The sequence below is a fragment of the Perognathus longimembris genome, chromosome 2 (assembly GCF_023159225.1).
Source record: "Perognathus longimembris pacificus isolate PPM17 chromosome 2, ASM2315922v1, whole genome shotgun sequence".
NCBI classification, from domain to species: domain Eukaryota; kingdom Metazoa; phylum Chordata; class Mammalia; order Rodentia; family Heteromyidae; genus Perognathus; species Perognathus longimembris.
Genome location: NC_063162.1, coordinates 104,292,489 through 104,310,803, shown reverse-complemented (window position 1 = coordinate 104,310,803; position 18,315 = coordinate 104,292,489). Strand labels below are relative to the sequence as shown.

The window sequence follows — 18,315 nt, the reverse complement described above, 5'->3', positions numbered from 1 at the left end:
TTGGTCTCTCACAGGAAGTGACTTACCTTCATGAGAGGCAATGCGCTCCCTTCGGTCACAAGGGTTATTCCAGGAATTTCCTATGGTGGGGGACAAACACATACTGCAACTGTTTAACATAGCAAGCACACCAGCTCAAGCCTTCAAGAACTGTTCTGCGGGCTGGGGATATAGCCTAGTGGCAAGAGTGCCTGCCTCGGATACACGAGGCTCTAGGTTCGATTCCCCAGCACCACATATACAGAAAACGGCCAGAAGTGGCGCTGTGGCTCAAGTGGCAGAGTGCTAGCCTTGAGCGGGAAGAAGCCAGGGACGGTGCTCAGGCCCTGAGTCCAAGGCCCAGGACTGGCCAAAAAAAAAAAAAAGAACTGTTCTGCATAGCTGTCTGAAGACAGCTTCCAGAGTGCTACCCTCTACTTTAAATAAACTTCATGGTGTATAAATAACAGTGAACACAGCCTATCTCTTGCTTTGGGAAAGGAACTATTCTTTAAATAGTAGCTGACAGAGTCTCAAAAGGAGTGGAAGGGATTATCATGAGAAAGTGCACAGCAAATATTGTATCCTTTCATTCATGTCTATTTAAGAACTGAGGCAAATTTTACTTTTACTATCAAATAAAGGAATAAACAGAAAATGTTCTATTACTTATCATCATTGTCCTCCTCTTCCATCTTCTTATGTGTGTTAAAGTTGGCCCTGACCTAACTAAAACATACCAAAATTAATGATATTTTTCTTTCTTAAACTGGGAATTAAACCCAGAACTTCACATTCACTGGGCAAGTGCTTCACTACTTGAGCCATGCTTCAAGCTCTTTTTAGTTCGTTTTCCAGGTGGAGTCTTGTGCTAGTGACTAGAGCCACATCAGCTCACCTACCAAGAAGGTGGGATTATAGGTATGTACCACCAAACATGGCCTTCCATGGGATTCTTGTACCTTATTATGCACCATTAGTTCAGACATGTAGTGCTGCCTCCATGCCAGGAAGTTGGAATGTCAACATTTCACTAGAGTGAGTATTAAAACATGTTTTAAAGGATAAACTTCCAAAATTACACTTCATTCACTGTTATTGTGACACCTATCTCCATGGTAACTGTATAGTTAGCATCTCATCTGGTGAATCCAGATTTCATTTCAAAGGTGGCTAATATGAGAAAACAATTTAGGAAAAGCTATGCAAAATTAGGAATTGTTGTCCATCAGAGCTTAAATGATCTGGGTTTTACTGACATACAATATTCCTGTGACAACTGGGTATATGGCCTAGTGGCAAGAGTGCTTGCCTCGTATACAATATTCCTGTGACAGTAAAGCACCCATCATGAGAAATACATTTTCAGAACATCTCGGTAATGGAGTTCTCCATACAAGAGGAAGCTTGTGATTAAATACTACTGCCAAAGCTGAATGCTGGTGCCTCACGCTAATAATCCTAGCTATTCAGGAGCCTGAGATCTGAGAATCATGGTTCAAAGCTAGCCCAGGCAGACAAATCTGAGAGAATCTTATCTCCAATTAGCTAGCAAAATGTCAGAAACTGAAGGTATGGCTCACATGATAGAGCTCTAATCCAACATCTAAAATGCTAAGGGAGAGACAGAAACTCTGAGTTCAAGACCCCATACTTCCCCTACCCTCCTGAAAAGAAGTTACTATGGCAAACTTCATTCATCACTGCTAGCACTACTCAGCAACAGCTTTAAAAGTTCATCATTGTTTTAAGCTCTTAATAATATTTAAAATGGGTACAATTCAAATAACTATAATTGCAAAGAATAATTCAGAATTACCTATTTGTAAGTGCACTCTATTTTCTAGTATCTTCTAAAAAATCCAAGTCACCTCGGTCCTAGTAGCTCACATCTACAATCCTACCTGCTTAGAATCACAGTTCAGGACCAACCTGAGCAAAAAAGCCAGTGAAAGTCCTCAAAAATAACCACTCTAGGGGCTGGGAATATGGACTAGTGGCAAGAGTGCTTGCCTCATATACAAGAAGCCCTAGGTTCGATTCCTTAGCACCACATATATAGAAAAGGCCAGAAGTGGCGCTGTGGCTCAAGTTGGCAGAGTGCTAGCCTTGAACAAAAAGAAGCCAGAGATAATGCTCAGGCCCTGAGTTCAAGCCCCAGGACTGGCAAAAGAATAACAAAACAAAAAAAAAATCACTCTACAGACATTTGTAATTGTGGCTTAACGGGCAGAGCATCAACCAAGCAAGCCTGAGTCCCTGGTACCAGCAAATTTAAAAAAAAAAAATCCAAATTTAATTATTTCCCTACCAATGTGTGAAATTGTTTTATGTGGCAAATTTGTTGTTGCTATTGTTGCCGTTGCTGGTTATCAGTGTTGGGACTTGAACCCAAGGATTTGTCTTCCATGACTGGCTCTGAACCAAGATCCTCAGATTTCATCCTCCTGAGTAGCTAGGATTGTAGGCATGATCTACTGGCACCTGGCGTTACTGTAGCAGGTTGCTATTAAAGTTGTAACATAATCTGGATTAGAGCTAGAAAGTGGCCCAAGTGGTAAAGTGTCAACCTCGTAAGTTTGGGTTCACATCCCAGTACTACCACACACAAAAAAGAGAATAATTGTGGATTTGAAAAATACAACATATTGTTGCTAAAGATAAGTATAAATTCAGAGAACTTTAGGATTAGAAGAGATCTTTAAGGTAATTTAGTCAATGACAAGAAGTGTGAAAGCAACTTGGTTAACCCCAAAATGAGCAGAGTGCAGGAAGGTTATAACCATGGGTTTCTTTAGTGTTCTGTAGGTCTTCCTTGAAGTCAAGTCTGTCTATTTTTCCCTGTGTTTCTATGCTCCACACACAGAGTCTTGAGAACTCGGAAGTGAAACATTGCCCAGCAGAGCAATAGCCTCACACCACATGTGCCCTCTTTGAACATAATTCTGGGGCCAGTGGTGCCAGCCCTACCCCTTGAGACCCCCTCTTACATCAGACCCAAGAGCCGTGGAGGAGTCGAGAGGCACACTTCCTGCAGAGGTGTGACCTGAAGACTTCCTGCCGTATAACCACAGAGACTGCACATATTCACAAGTGTTCTGGAAGAAAACACCCGACACCTCGAAAGGGACAACTGGGGCCTTCTTTCCATTACAACTCTACAATGAAACCTGAAAAATCTTAACAACTCTAATGGGAAAAAAAAGACTTCCAGGAAACCACTGCCCACTGGGCCCATCAAAAAGTTTTAGAAGTTAATCAAATACACTTGATAAATCTTCTAATATCTCAATTTTATTCTATCCTTTTTTTATGAGTGCACATTAATGATAAAAGGATGTCTCATTGTCCTGTTTCCCTAAATGCATACAGTAGTTGTTGACCCAATACAGTCCTGTATTGTATGTTCTAAAGAACTATAGCTCTCCTTCTTCTCCCCTCCTTTTCATACAGAATTCAGTGGCTATCTTTATGCTGTCTTTGTGGGGAAGGGTGCTGATGATCCCCAGTACTGTCTTCCCCCATTACTTCTCTCTCTTCCAACCTGGCTCACCGCTTATGCTCATATCCTATTGTTTTTATCACTGTAGGTCCAGATTTCACATATGAAGAAAAACATGTGCTCTTTAGCTGTTTATGTTTGGCTTTATTTTTTTCCCCTTGAGACAAGAGCCTCACTATTTGGCTCAGGCTGGCCTGGAGCTCACAGTTCTGTGCCTCCACTTCTTAGGTGCTGGGTTTACAGTTGCGCACCACCATGAGATATCATGAGAGGACCTCAATCTAGACATGAAGTTCATTGATGTTACAACATACTTCCTATGCATAGTCTCAGGGCAATTTAATGCACTATTTTCAGTGCATCTGCATTTTGGCAGCTTTATCACAAGAGCACAAGGTGAGATTTTTCAACTGCGGGACCATGTTGCTTCTCAAAAAGTTTCAGACTTTGGAGCATTTTATATCTCAGATTTTCAGTTGAGAGATGTTCAACTTTCTACCAGGAAATTTTAGTTCTGCTCCTTATCAGTCAAAACAGGAATGACATGACAACCTCTGGGACCATAACAGAGATGCCCTACAATTGACCCCTCACTGTGACTTGATTTCAATTGCACATAGAATACAAAGGGTGACTAACCGTGTTCCAAGTGAGCACTGAGGACCAAGGCAAGAGCATGGCCATGCTGTATGACTCTACAAATGTGCTCCAATAGGAAGAGGCTGCAGGGGAAAGACAGTATTTCATAAAAAGAATGAGGTCAACATTAGAACTTAACCAAATCAAACAAACCAGTATGAGTTTTCACTGCCATAGCTTCATCCTCAGAAGGTTACTGGTTTGGGTGTCATCTACTGAATAAAATATTCTGCTTCTGATTTTTTCAAGAAAAATGATGTCAAGACAGGCACTGGTAGTTCACATCTCCAATTCTAGCTACTGAGGCTGAGATGTAAGGATCAATCATGGTTCAAAGCCAGCATGAAAAGGAAAGTCTGTGAGATTCTTATCTGCAATTAACCAAAAAACCAGAAGTAGAGCTGCTGCTCAAGTGGTAGAGCACCAGCCTTAAATGAAAAAACAAAAGGACTGCACCCTGAGTTCAAGGCCCCAACACACACACACACATACACACATAGACTGTCTCTGTCTCTGTCTCGGTCTCTCTCTCTCTCTCTCTCTCTCTCTCTCTCTCTCTCTCTCTCTCTCTCTCACACACACACACACAAAAATAAAATTTCAAACAATTTCTTATTTGGTACTATGTCACTACCCAAATGACACTATTCCACTTGACATAAACTAGGCTAAGAAAGGTACATTTTACTGGGGAAAAACTAATAACATCATAGCCTCAAAATCTATCTCCTATCACAGTCTCTGAAAGCCACAACTTCTCACAAAAACCACAAGAGAATGAAATTTAATTAGCTGTTGACTGTAACAGGATTTTGGGGGTGGAGGTTGGGAAGCACTCTTAAGTAGCATTTTGGCAGCTAGAAGCATTCATTATGAACTTGCTGATTTCCCTGAAGAAAAAGGGTCAAGCATTCAGCATAAAGTATCACATCAGCAAACTTACCAATTAGAAATTCCTGAAGGAGATCAAATGAATGACAAGCAGCCAAGTTCTCAGAAATCCATAGAATAATTTTTAATAGATAAGATGATAGTTGATATTTGAATCTGCACCCAGTGACCCCACTATCAAAGTACAAATCTATTACACGTTATACATATATATGTCTTTTAAATTCTACATCTGTTTTGGAATTTCATAAGGATATGTTCACTTCTACATTATTTTCAAGAAATATAATATATCTAAAGTAACAAATTAAAAACCTAGAAAAAGAAATATAATTTTGGGTGAGTAAAGTAGTATTACAAATTGATGCCTCTCTTGGGTGAGTATAGTACTGGGATTTGAACTCATAGACTCCTACTTGCTAGGTAGATGCTTGAACCACAGTGTCAACCATTTTTTTTACTTTAGTTATTTTTTGAATAGTCTCCTATTTTTGTTTGAATTCACTATGGCTGGGATCACATACATGCACCATAATCCTCAGTTTGTTGGTTGTGATGACATCTTGCCAGTTTTTTACCTAGACTTTGGGGAAGCAACACTTTCTGAATGGCTGGGACTAAAGATGCTACCACACCTGGCTCACATCTTTTTTTCTTTTTTTTTTTTTTTTACCAGTCCTAAGTCTTGAACTCAGGGCCTGGGCACTGTCCCTGAGCTTCTTTTGCCCAAAGCTAGCACTCTACCACTTGAGCCACAGCATCATTTCTTGCTTCTTCTGTTTATATGATACTAAGGAATTGAACCCAGGGCTTCATGCATGCTAGGCAAGGACTCTACCACTAAGCCATCCCATCCCTGGCTCACATCCTTTTAGGAAATTCCCTTGGCTGAGATTCAAATGTAATATGTTTGTTTTCACTCAAATTGATCATGTTTTGTGAAGCATGGCTTTAGTAGCAAGTGTGAGACCATGAGGTCATACCCCAGTACCATAAACAAATACAAACAAACTTGAACATAAAATACAAACATAAACTACCAAATGTAATAAACATTTGCCACCAGCTCTTCTCATTTTGGCAATGATCTATACCAAATATAAGATACTGAGAGGAAACAAGTATTTGAGGGCGCTGGTGGCTCAAGCCTGACACCTGAAGATCTCGGTTCAAAGCCAGCCCAGACAGGAAAGTCCAGGAGACGCTTATCTTCAATTAACCACCAGGAAGCCAGAAGTGGCACTGTGGCTCAAGTGGTAGAGCACTTGCCTTGAGCTCAAGATCTCAGAGAGAGCACCCAGGTCCAGAATTCAAGTCCCATGACTGACCAAATTAAGTATTTGAGAAACCCATTATTTATTCAGCATTTCTTGCAATGTTACTGGTATAGCTAAACACTTGTATACCATATAAATAAAGAATACAGCAATTTCCCCTTATGTTTAGAAGACACATTCCATGTTACCCAGTGAGTGACTGAAATCACAGATAGGATCAAACCTTAAGCAACATTAGCAAGTTAATACCTTTCAACTTCTTCCTTAATAGTTTCTCACTTAAGGTTTCTCTTTAAGATACCTGAATTGCCAGAGTATGTCTCTTGCGTTCTGTGGCCATTATAAAGCCAAATAAGAATATTTTACCACAAGTACTGTAATACCGTGACCACTGTTCTGGGAACCAAAAGAGCCACTAAAGTGGCTGAGGGGCAGGTAGCACATTCACCGGGACTACACTGGACCAGAGCTGAGTCACGACCCAGGCAGAGTGGAGAAGGATGCCATCAGGCCACCTGAAGCAGTCTGCAACTTAAAACATATGAGGTGATTGTTTTTGGAACTTTCCACTTAATATCTTCAGATTCCATCCATCTGAGGGGTGTGCTGTGCTCAGAAGGACAGAGGCAGCTTCATAGTTGGAGATCTGGTTATCAAGCCACAAAAAAAGTAGCAACAGTGAAAAATATGTTCAATTCACGACAAAGGGCATAGTTCTTGCTCATATGACTACTGCTTAGTCAAAGTAATCTGATCATCAACCACTAGATCAATACATTTGGTAAGAAGTATTTGCCAGTGCTTACATATGCGCTATGTTCTCACCTGGCCTTCTAGGAAACAGGGGTGTTGGCCACAGGACAGCACACAGTGCAAAGCAGATGTTTTCTCCAAGTTTAGGCTAGTGTTCCACAGGAAAACCACAATAAGTAGGACTGGTCCAAGAATGCTCAGTATAGCATTCCAGAACAACAGTCCAGTATCAGGGAACTGGACAGTGACTGTAAGGGACAATGAGGTAGCACCTCAAACCTTTTATTGTTTCCTGGCATAAAAATAAAAGTATAAAATTTAAAAATAAAATAAAAAAATAAAAGTAGATAAGCAGATTAAACAACCTCTTCTCACCAAACATAGATCTTAAAGTCAAAACAAACCCAAATGAGTCACGCTTTGGAGAGAAAAAGTAGACCCATACCTGTCAGAAACAGACTGTGGCACAGCAAGTCCAGATATTGAATGTTGAGTAAGTGAAAGAAATGACAGGGTAAGTAAACAGCCACATGGAGAAGAGAAAAATTTAGGTCATTTATATGTAGGAAATGGCCTGGTTTCAGACAAAGTCCAAATCTACATATAATTTATATTTTCTTCAAACTTCTCAACACACACATTTTTTTTTTACCAATATAGCCACAAACTATCTGATGGCAGTCCATTTTATCTTGCTAGCCAGATCTCAATTATTTCTATCTGCAGTTGCTTTTCTTTAGACATTTAGCCATAATTGCCTTAATTTATACCTATAGTTTGGGTTCTAAGTGAATTATGGCTTTCTGTGAGTGTTAATGATTTGAGAGGAAATTGGAATCAAAGATAGCAAGTAATCAATAGTTCCTTAATCTGACAGTCTTGAAATTTTCATCATTTCTGCCAGGTTAAGCTTTAGTCCATTCATTGTCTTCATCATTTTGTTTGAAGGAACTTCAAATGTTCACAAGAATTCTATACTTATGAGATATTCATCTATTTCCTTGCACTGCCAGCTGCCTAGAATTCACACCTTCAAGGTCCCCATAGGAGGTACTTGTGTAACTAAAACATCCATCCCCAGGTTGGGAAGTAATGTAGAAATAGGTTTCTGGAGAGTGCAAGGGAGGATATAGCCCTGGCTAATAATTTTTCTGGGATTTTAGAAAAGCAAAGACTCACATTAGTTATGAATTGCATATAGAAGAAACATTTGGATTGTAAGGGTACCAGTAAGGCTTGCTTCTTTAAGAAGCAAAGACACATGTGTTAATCATTTGCATAGAAGACAGTCTGTGACAAGGGAAAGAAAATGGATGCAGAACTCTCATCAGCCAGCTGACTTAGATGTCCTTTCAGAACACATGTGTGAAGTGGTGTGAAAGGGCACAACACAGATGATTGGATTGTAACAGGATTGCTATCATGGCAATAATTTTGTAGACAAAAAACATACATAATCATTTAGTGAGGCACAGTGGTCTTGCGCCTCAAGCGGCCAAAGCTAGGTCCTAGCTGTGCCACTTAACTAGGTAATTGTGGTAGCTCAAGTCTCTAGAGAGGAGGCATTTGGGAATGTAGAGTGTTCTGGGCTGTCTTGATCGCTGGGAGATGGGAGGCAAATTCTAGCATCTGATGAGTGAGCTTCAGGAATGTTCAGTTCCTTCATCAGTAGGTTACCCTCACAGGAAGAATTATTGTTTCCAGAAATGTCGGTGGTACTTGTAATTGAGTAAATGATGGGCCATGAGATCCCTGTGGCTCTGTTAACTTCTGTGATGAAAACAACCTTGTGGATGTGAGCAGAGTCTTGAGAGGATCCTGAAGTATTCAGGTAGAGCCAATGTAATTACAAAAATCTTTTGCCTCAGAGAAAGGCAAAAAAATTAAGTTTTGTATGGACATACTGTGTGTGTGTGTGTGTGTGTGTGTGTGTGTGTGTGTGTGTGTGTGTGTGTGCCAGTTCTGGGGCTTGAACCCAGGACCTGGGCTGAGTCCCTTAGTGTTTTTGCTCAAGCTACCACTTGAGCTACATCTCCACTTCCGGCTTTTTGCTAGTTAATTGGAAATAAGAACTTGGCCTGCCTGGGTTGTCCTCTAATAGCAATTCTCAGATCTCAGCCTCTTGAGTAGCTAGGATTACAAGTGTAAGCTCAGCTAAATTCACATTAAAAATGGAAAACTTGTTATTATACATCTTTTTATCCTTTGACATAAATGTAAATTTTAAAAGTAAAAGTCAGTTTTATAATCCAAGAATGAATGTCATTCTCAAGGGCTTGGAAGCCATCTCTCAAATGTAAAGATAAAGACCCAGGCTCAGATCTGTGGGATCTTAGCCTAGGTACCTGCTTCCATGGTTTACTTATGTACTTATAAAGCTATCTTCTCTTTCCTCTGAATAAAGGTAATCAGCTAACATAAGTGCCCCAATGGCCAGTGAATTTGAAGCCAGCAATCTATAACAACAGGCACTGCCAAGTCCTCTTATTTAAAGCCAGTTTACCATTCAGTTACATCTGCTAGGCTAGACAGAAGTGAGAATTTTGTTTTGGACATCCATTACCTGTGATGCTGGAGGGGCCAACGCTGAAGTCCCCCGCGTGCGCAGGTCCAGCGCAGCCAGGAGACCTGACCTAGAGAAAAGAAAGGAGGGGCTGAGCTCGGCCCAGAAGCCACTGGGGTCAGAATGTGAGTCCTCCCACTAGGCCGGCCGAGTCTCAGCAGCTTCCTCCTGGGGCACTGGCTCCTTGGGAAGCTCTGGAGCTGGGACTGAGCCACCACCACAGGAAGACAGCTCCGCCCCCTCCCCCGCCCGCCGACAAGTCCCCTAGTAGCTGATGCTTTGCTCTGTGTCTCCCACCCAGGCTTGCCAGACAATTCCTGGAGGTGGACAGTCTACCTGGGGCCACAGGAGTGCTGTCAGTAGGCAAAGTGCAGATATGCTCAGTCCAGCCTCTGCCCAAGGCTTCGCTACGCAATGCCACCCCCAGGCTCAGGAAGTACTTTAAGGACAAGGACATTCCTCAAGTGTAGGAGGCACTGGAGTCTTGTGGGTCGACAGTGGGGAGGTAGACGGGCAGGAGACTGAGAAGGAAGAGAGGAGAGAAGAGCAACAGGCAAGCCAAAGTCCGAAGTCAGATCTGGGTGACCCCGCGAGTGTGAGCCTGAGACACAGATCCTCCAAGACCCAGGAGTGATGGTGGCTCAAATGGGACTCCAACTTTGAAGGTTTGGCTAAGAGGAGAAAGAAGTGTCAGAGGGCCTGAAGAGGGAGAAGAACTAGAGTGTAGTAAGGTGAAGAGTGTTAGCTAGGTGCTGTTGCTTCACACCTACCATTCTTGCTACTCTGGGGACTGAGCACAAAAGGATGAGGTTCAAGGGCAGCCCTGGTGGAAAACTTTGTGATAAGGAGCTAGCAAGAAATGGGGCTTCCAAGTGGTGAAGCCACAGCCTAGCACGAGTGAGACCCTGAGCTCAAACTCTTCTCTCTCTCTCTCTCTCTCTCTCTCTCTCTCTCTCTCTCTCTCTCTCTCTCTCACACACACACACACACACACACACCAAGTCTTAAGCAGGTGGTAGTGGGCACTGATTGCCTGAGATAAGGACCTGAAGGAAATCTGTGGGAAAGAAACCTCACAGTCAGCATTGCTTTTGGAAAAGAAGAATCTCCCAGTTAAACAAGAGAAGAAGGACAATACGCAGGTGACTTGTAGGCTTTCTAGGTTTGGGGGCAGAGGGCAGAGGAGTTTATGATAAAGAGTTTAAGAAGAACTTGTTAGGTCTGCTCTGGGTTACTTAATGTACAGAACAGCAAGTTTAGGTCATGTATAGGTAGCCTTGACCACCTTCATTTTATAAAGCAATGAGCTTGACACTGCCCACTTCAAAGTGACATTAGAAATAGCAGGTCTGTTGCCCAGACCTGCTTTAGACAGCTCTGTGCCTTGAATAACATGGATTTAACACAAGTTCTTATCTCCTACAGAGATTTCCCTCCTCCATCTCCATCAGAGGGTCTCTGTTTGGGCCTCCAGGACAGCTTTTCTGAACCATACAACCCTTTAAACTCTTTTTTTTTTTTTTTTTTTTTTTTTGGCCAGTCCTGGGCCTTGGACTCCGGGCCTGAGCACTGTCCCTGGCTTCTTCCCGCTCAAGGCTAGCACTCCGCCACTTGAGCCACAGCGCCGCTTCTGGCCGTTTTCTGTATATGTGGTGCTGGGGAATCGAACCTAGGGCCTCGTGTATCCGAGGCAGGCACTCTTGCCACTAGGCTATATCCCCAGCCCTAAACTCTTTCTTAATATTACCTGTGTTAGGTTTTTAAAGTAGGTAGCCGGTAAAGGAGAACACCACGCAGTATTCAGGCAGGAGAGAACGTTTATTACCGAACTGCTGGCCTGTGGCCAAGATGATCCATGGCAGGAGAGAAGGGAAAGAGAGAAGAGCGACCCCCACCCAGCCCTGCTTTATTTAGGGCAGGGGCAAGGGGTGTGGCCAGGTGGATTAGGAGGTGACCTCAGGGAAAGGGGAGGTAACTGCCTCCAGGTCTGCAGGTTACCCAGGTAACTGGGTGGAGACTTAATGAGATGGGGGCATCTGCATGTAGCCCTCAGGGAGAGGACCTAACAACCTGCACTGTCATTTAATGAAAAGTAATGTGTGATCTGAGAGTTCATATGTGTAATTAAAATTGGAACAAAGAGAACCTGTGTTGTCACTGGCCTGCCAAGTTGCATTAGTAGTGTAAGGTCCTCTCCCTGAGGGCTACATGCAGATGCCCCCACCTCATTAAGTTTCCTAGAACTGTTACCTCTGGTGCTCACCCGCTTATGTGCCTCTCCCCGCAGCCATACTTTTCTCAGTCCTTTTGAATTAATGTATGTGTTAGGTCCTCTCCCTGAGGGCTACATGCAGATGCCCCCACCTCATTAAGTCTCCACCCAGTTACCTGGGTAACCAGCAGACCTGGAGGCAGTTACCTCCCCTTTCCCTGAGGTCACCTCCTAATCCACCTGGCCACACCCCTTGCCCCTGCCCTAAATAAAGCAGGGCTGGGTGGGGGTCGCTCTCTCTCTCTCTCTCCCTTCTCTCTGGCCATGGATCATCTTGGCCACAGGCCAGCAGTTCGGTAATAAACGTTCTCTCCTGCCTGAATACCGCGTGGCGTTTTCCTTTACCGGCTACCTACTTTAAAAACCTAACATATATGGTGCCGTGACTCGGGAAGGGCTTAAGAGTCAGGACAGGCAGAATTCCCCTCTATTTTTCTTCTTTTTCTGGGAGTATCCCAGTCCTGACGGCCCTTTTTCCACGAACCGAACTGCTGTGAGTTGCCACGTGGCACTTTTCACTAATATCATTGCTGGCATCCACCTCCACCTCCACACCACTTGTCTACCCTGGTGAGTGAAACTGCTGCTGCTCGGGTTCTCTGCCGCTCCGTCCGCCGCTTCTGCCCGGTAAGTTCTCATCCACTCACCAGGCGCCTCCCTCCCGTGCTTTTTGGGTTTTGCAGCACAGTCATACCCAAGCCGGGACACTGCTAGCACGCCTCTTGACAATGAGGCCTGCTCGAAATACTCGCTCAGATACAGTTTTTGCCACTGCAATGAAGACTCTGCTAGCACGCCTCTTGACAGTGCAATGAGGCCTGCTCGAAATACTCGCTCAGATACAGTTTTTGCCACTGCAATGGTAAATGGTTAGAAGTCACTTATATTCAGGCTCTCTCTCTTTCTCTTTTCCTCTCTTTCTCTTCCTTTTTCTCCCTCTCTCTCTCATCTTCCTGCTTACTTGCTTACTTTATAAAATTCCCAAGTCGTACCATCGTTGTGTGCCTTGCTCACAAAGCTGCCTCTTTTCACAGACCTCCGATACTGAGGCTTGACCACCAGTGTGCTTTGTCAGCAAAGATATCTAAAAGTTCTTTTCTCTAGCATTGACCACGTGGTGAATGTTGGGTTTAACAGGCATCAGCTCAGGCGCCATTATGCCATGCCACATGTTCTCTGTTAGTGTGTTTGTGTCCTGCCACCCCCCTCAACATGGCATCCCACTGGAGTTTATCAAAATATGGTTTCTTCATTTGATAATCTGAAAATTGTTGTTTGCTAGCAAAATTGTTTTTCTAACCGACCACGTGGTTTTAAAATATTGGGCAAAAAAAATGTCATTTACTATTGGAATTCCGAAAGAGTCTACTACTGAAATTCATTTTTGCATGCTGTAAAACCTATGTGCACAGTGTGTATGTCTGTGTAAATGTCATTTGTTAGTATGTCCATCTAGCTATATATCTGTGCTAAAACTCATCACAGCTACTGAGTTTTGTCATTGCAGAATTCTGGCAAGTATTTGGTCAGTTCTTGACAAGGTACAGGTAAGCTCTAGTCCCCTTGGTCTCCTTGTTGTTTTAATTGGAAATAAAAAAGGGCTTTTGTGGCAAAGACTCCTTGGATTGCAGTTCAAAGCCAGCCCGGGCAGAAAATCTCTCAAGCTCCATCTCCCAACTAACGAGTGAAGAGCAAGGCTGGAAGCATGGCAGAAGAGACTTATCTCTTACCAGCCAAATGCTGGAAGTGGAGCTCAAGTGGTAGAGTACTAGCCTCGAGCAGAAGTGCTCAGGGACAGTGCCCAGGCCCTGAGTTCAAATCCTTTGAATGCCATCGGGGACAAGCCATCCCAGCAACAAGCACCTAGATCCCTGGGGCTCAGCCAGTTCAGGGAACAAGGATCACGGAGAGGAGTAAGAGGAGAATTATGTCAGATCCTAAATGGAGTCACTTTGTCTCGCCCTTTCAAAATTAACCAGAGCCGGGGGATCAAGAGATAGTAGCTTGTCCATCTAATGTCCATGCCTGAGTATAAGAACTGTCCAAGTAATCCAATTTTTAATTTTGTGCCCTAAACCCTTCCTTTTGCCTTAATATTTTTTTTGTCCAGCCCCTGCCTCATGAGACTTCTTCCAGGCTTCATTCAAGGACTGGCATCTACCACCAAGGGCCCCTGCTGCTCGCCTTCTCCAGGAGAGGTCACATTTCTGCCTTTTACCCCTAATGCCGACGCCCCTTGTCAGCAGGAAGCAGCCAGAGAGAGTCTTCGTCCTTTTTCATAACTATTAAAAGGCTGGAATGTTAGGTCCTCTCCCTGAGGGCTACATGCAGATGCCCCCACCTCATTAAGTCTCCACCCAGTTACCTGGGTAACCAGCAGACCTGGAGGCAGTTACCTCCCCTTTCCCTGAGGTCACCTCCTAATCCACCTGGCCACACCCCTTGCCCCTGCCCTAAATAAAGCAGGGCTGGGTGGGGGTCGCTCTCTCTCTCTCTCTCTCCCTTCTCTCTGGCCATGGATCATCTTGGCCACAGGCCAGCAGTTCGGTAATAAACGTTCTCTCCTGCCTGAATACCGCGTGGCGTTTTCCTTTACCGGCTACCTACTTTAAAAACCTAACAGTATGGAAGGCCTTTTCTTCTAGGTAATTTCCCTACTGACAGTACCAAGACTCCACTGATAGACTACCTTCCTGTCCTAACCTTCCTTAGGCACATGTTACACCAACATGCTGACCAATGTCTCCCTCAGCCACATCAAGGTCCCTTTCCCACTCCCCCAATCTTGCCTGGGGATCAAGTGTTTCTCAAGACCCTTAATCCATCTGGTTTACATCCTAAGTGGACAGGCCCTCACCAGGTTCTGCTGACCACCCCCACCGCAGTCAAGCTCCAAGGACAGCCACAGTGGATTCATCTGTCAAGAATAAAAAGGGCTCTGCTCCTGCCCCTTCTATACCAACGTTGACTTCGAGGTACATCTGTTCCTCCCTTGGGCCTACCAAGGTAAAGCTGTCTCGCATACCTGAAGACCCGAGTGAGTAACAGTAACACTGAGCCAGCTGCCTTCCACACACCTCTCTACCCCATCCCTTTGTCCTCCAAGCCATTAGTACCCAATTTTTCTCTTTTCATTTCAGTAATACTTTTCTTTTTATTATTGTCCAGCCCCAACCTCAGGAAACCTCTTGGAGACTTTACCTAAGGATCTACCACCAAGGGACAGCTGCTGCTCGCCTTCGGGAGGGGCCACACAGTTCTGCCTTTTACCCCTAATGCCGACGCCCCATGCCAGCAGGAAGCAGCCAGAGAGAGTCTTCGCCCTTTTTCATAACTATTAAAAGGCTGGAATGTAAGGTCCTCTCCCTGAGGGCTACATGCAGATGCCCCCACCCATTAAGTCTCCACCCAGTTACCTGGGTAACCAGCAGACCTGGAGGCAGTTACCTCCCCCTTCCCTGAAGTCACATCCTGGCCACACCTCCCCATCCCTACATAAGGCACCCTCCCCCCAGGGTGGCTCGCTGTCTTTCCTACCTCGTGCACCTTGAACTTGGGAGCAGGTCAGTAGAATAAACTTTTCTCTCCTGCCTGAATACCACGTGGCGTTCTCCTTTTCCAGCTACCTACTTTAAAAAACCTAACAAGTAGTCGTTGTGAAAGCATGCCAGTGAAATTTATGCAACTTGTGGATATGTTGTAATTCTGGCACTATGGAAAGAAATGAGTGTCCTGCTATTTTTCTGACACAAGTTGCTCACCACAGTGTGTGTGTGTGTGTGTGTGTGTGTGTGTGTGTGTGTGTGTGTGTGTGTGTTGGGCTGCATATACAGAGAATGGGGGAAGAGAGAGAGCACAGATGTGTGCTTAGAAATAGGAGAGCCAAGATGGGGATATTAACTTTCCTATTCAATTGGGAGGGTGATTTAGTACAACTTTTCTACTTTTTGGGTGGTAATTTAGAAGTATTTATCAAAATGTGAATATTCCTTGCCTAAGATTTTATCCTAAGGAGTCCTTTACTCACTTTTGTTTCCACACATTAATAGAACGTGCAAGAGAACAACTTTTCAGCAACCAACATACCAACTTAAGCGCATTAGTCGATTCTCCTGAGCCTATTAAGGTGAATTTACTTATATGACTCTATATCTCAGAGCTTAAGTTCTTCTAAAATCCATCCCCTAGGGCTAAGGGTGTGACTCAAATGGTAGAGTGCTTGTCTAATAGGCCTTGAGTTCAAAATTGTGCCACCAATGTTTTTTAGAAGATAAACTAGTTTGAAATCCATCACCTGAAATTTTTGATAAATAAACAGGTTTACACTCAGAATTTCAGGAAATTTTTTGAAGCTTTATTGCCTTCTGACACCTAACTTTATAATATTTACAATATTCTGAGAAAATTTCTCTCAGAAGTACATGATGAATAGGACAACACTTTTTTTGAGATATGTCTTTATATATATCCCAGTCTGGCTGGGAACTCATATTGGTTTCAGTTGCTCTTGTTTTGGGATTATAGACATAAGATATTGGGAATGTCTTAACATTTGTCCATCTTCAAAGATACATCTAAAAGGCACTTATGTATTCATTTGTTATTTACTTTTATTCATTTATTTATTATGGATGCCAGTCCTAGGGCTTTCTCAGCGCCAGGGTGCTCTCCCTAAGCATTTGGTGCTCCAAGTTAATGCTGTACCATTTGAATGCTCTACTTCTGGCTTTTTTTCTTGGTTAATTGCAGACAAGTGTCTCATGGACTTTCCTTTCAGGCTAGCTTTAGACCTCATCCTCCTGAGTAGCTAGGTTTACAGGCATGAGCTGCCAGCACCTGGTGGCATTTGTGTTTTTAAAGAAGTTATTAAGATGTAGAATTTTAGATAGATCCTAAAGTATTTAGAAATGTATAATTTTCCCTCTGTTTCCTACCAAGCAGAAGTCAGCGCACTATCTGCATAGACGAATTATGACCACAAGTACCAAAGATGAGCTACATATGATGACTATAATGTGCACAAAAAATTAAGCAGGTGTACCTCCTTCAAGAAAGGAGATCTGAATGTGAACAAAGCATACATATACATGTATGCTAATATCACACCATAGGTATTCTTTTATATAATTAATATATGCCTAGTTGAAAGCAAGTGGTCTTCAAATTGTAAATTCAGATTTCAGTTTAATGTTCAAGAAACATGAAAAGAATGTACAAACTAGATTTCCCAGCAGAGGGCAGAGTTGTATACAAATCATAATTGAAAGCCACTTAAAACCTTTTTTTTGTCCCTGATTTTGTGAAGTTCATATTTTATGTTTAAGTTTTTAATATGTAATTTAAAACAGGCATTAGGCTCTGCTTTTTTGTGTGTGCATGTGGTACTGATGCTTAAACTCAGGGCCTCAGGTTTGCTCTTGTGTTTTACCATTTTAGCCAGGCTTCAGCCCCTTCTGCTTCAGAATGGATTTTTGTACTGCCCAGCCTCCCTCCATGCTTCTTTTAGATTATTATCCTCCTATCTTTGTCTCCCACATAGCTGAGATTATTGTTATAAGCCACCATGCATGCCCTAGGTATTTTTTAAAGGATTAATTTCTGTGCCTAATTTGTTAGAGTTGCAAAAGCTGGGCCCTAGGGCTCATTCCTGAAGTACTATGAGGCCAGCATGGGCAACATAGGGAAATGGATCCTATTTCAAAGTTTTCTTATCTTGGAAGATTGGAAATATAAAGAAATCTGCAATTTCTGATATTCATTAGGCAGATCCCAACTTCCTTAAAATTCCCTGTAAGGCAGTAGTCCTCAGACTTCCATGTGCATAGGAATCACCTTGGGGAAGCATACCAGAATGCAGATTCCCAGGCTCCATTCTCAGAGACTGAGATGATTCTAATGTAAAGGTCCCAGGGTGTGAGAATAAGATGGAGTGGTGAGCATAGGAATCCACTGTCCTAACAACATGGACACGGGCATGCCAGATAGCAGCTGGACTTTACATTAGTGCTGAAGGACGACACAGGATGTTGTTGGGAGTAGAAGAGGTCAGCCTCTCTAGCTTCCACGTAGGACCCACCATGGCTGCCTTTTAGGTAATAGGCAGTTTTTCCAAATCCAGCTTGCAACTGTGGTGAGAACCACTGTGTTTCTGTGTAGCTCTGTACTCTTGGTTTGGGAGAAAAAGAAATCAGTCTGCAGATGATAGAGCCATCCCTGAGAGCAGCTGGGATGAGGCTAGGTGAAGAGGTAGAGCCGGAGAAGGATCGAATGTCTCAACTAAGACATTTTGCCATTGTCTTAAGAGGTGGATTCCCAACCTGCAGGCTGCACACTGAGAGGTCAGAGTTCTTGCAAAGCAATACATTGTATTATACACGATTCAGAGATATCTCCCCTTCTCTTCCTTCTTCCTTTCTCTTTCCTCTTCTTTTTCTCCACA

The 18,315-nt window shown here is 43.3% G+C and overlaps 1 pseudogene; it reads right to left on the bottom strand.

Annotated features, from left to right (window-relative positions):
- The window catches only part of LOC125345206, a 43,704-nt pseudogene that overhangs the window by 7,516 nt on the left and 17,873 nt on the right, over positions 1-18,315 (bottom strand).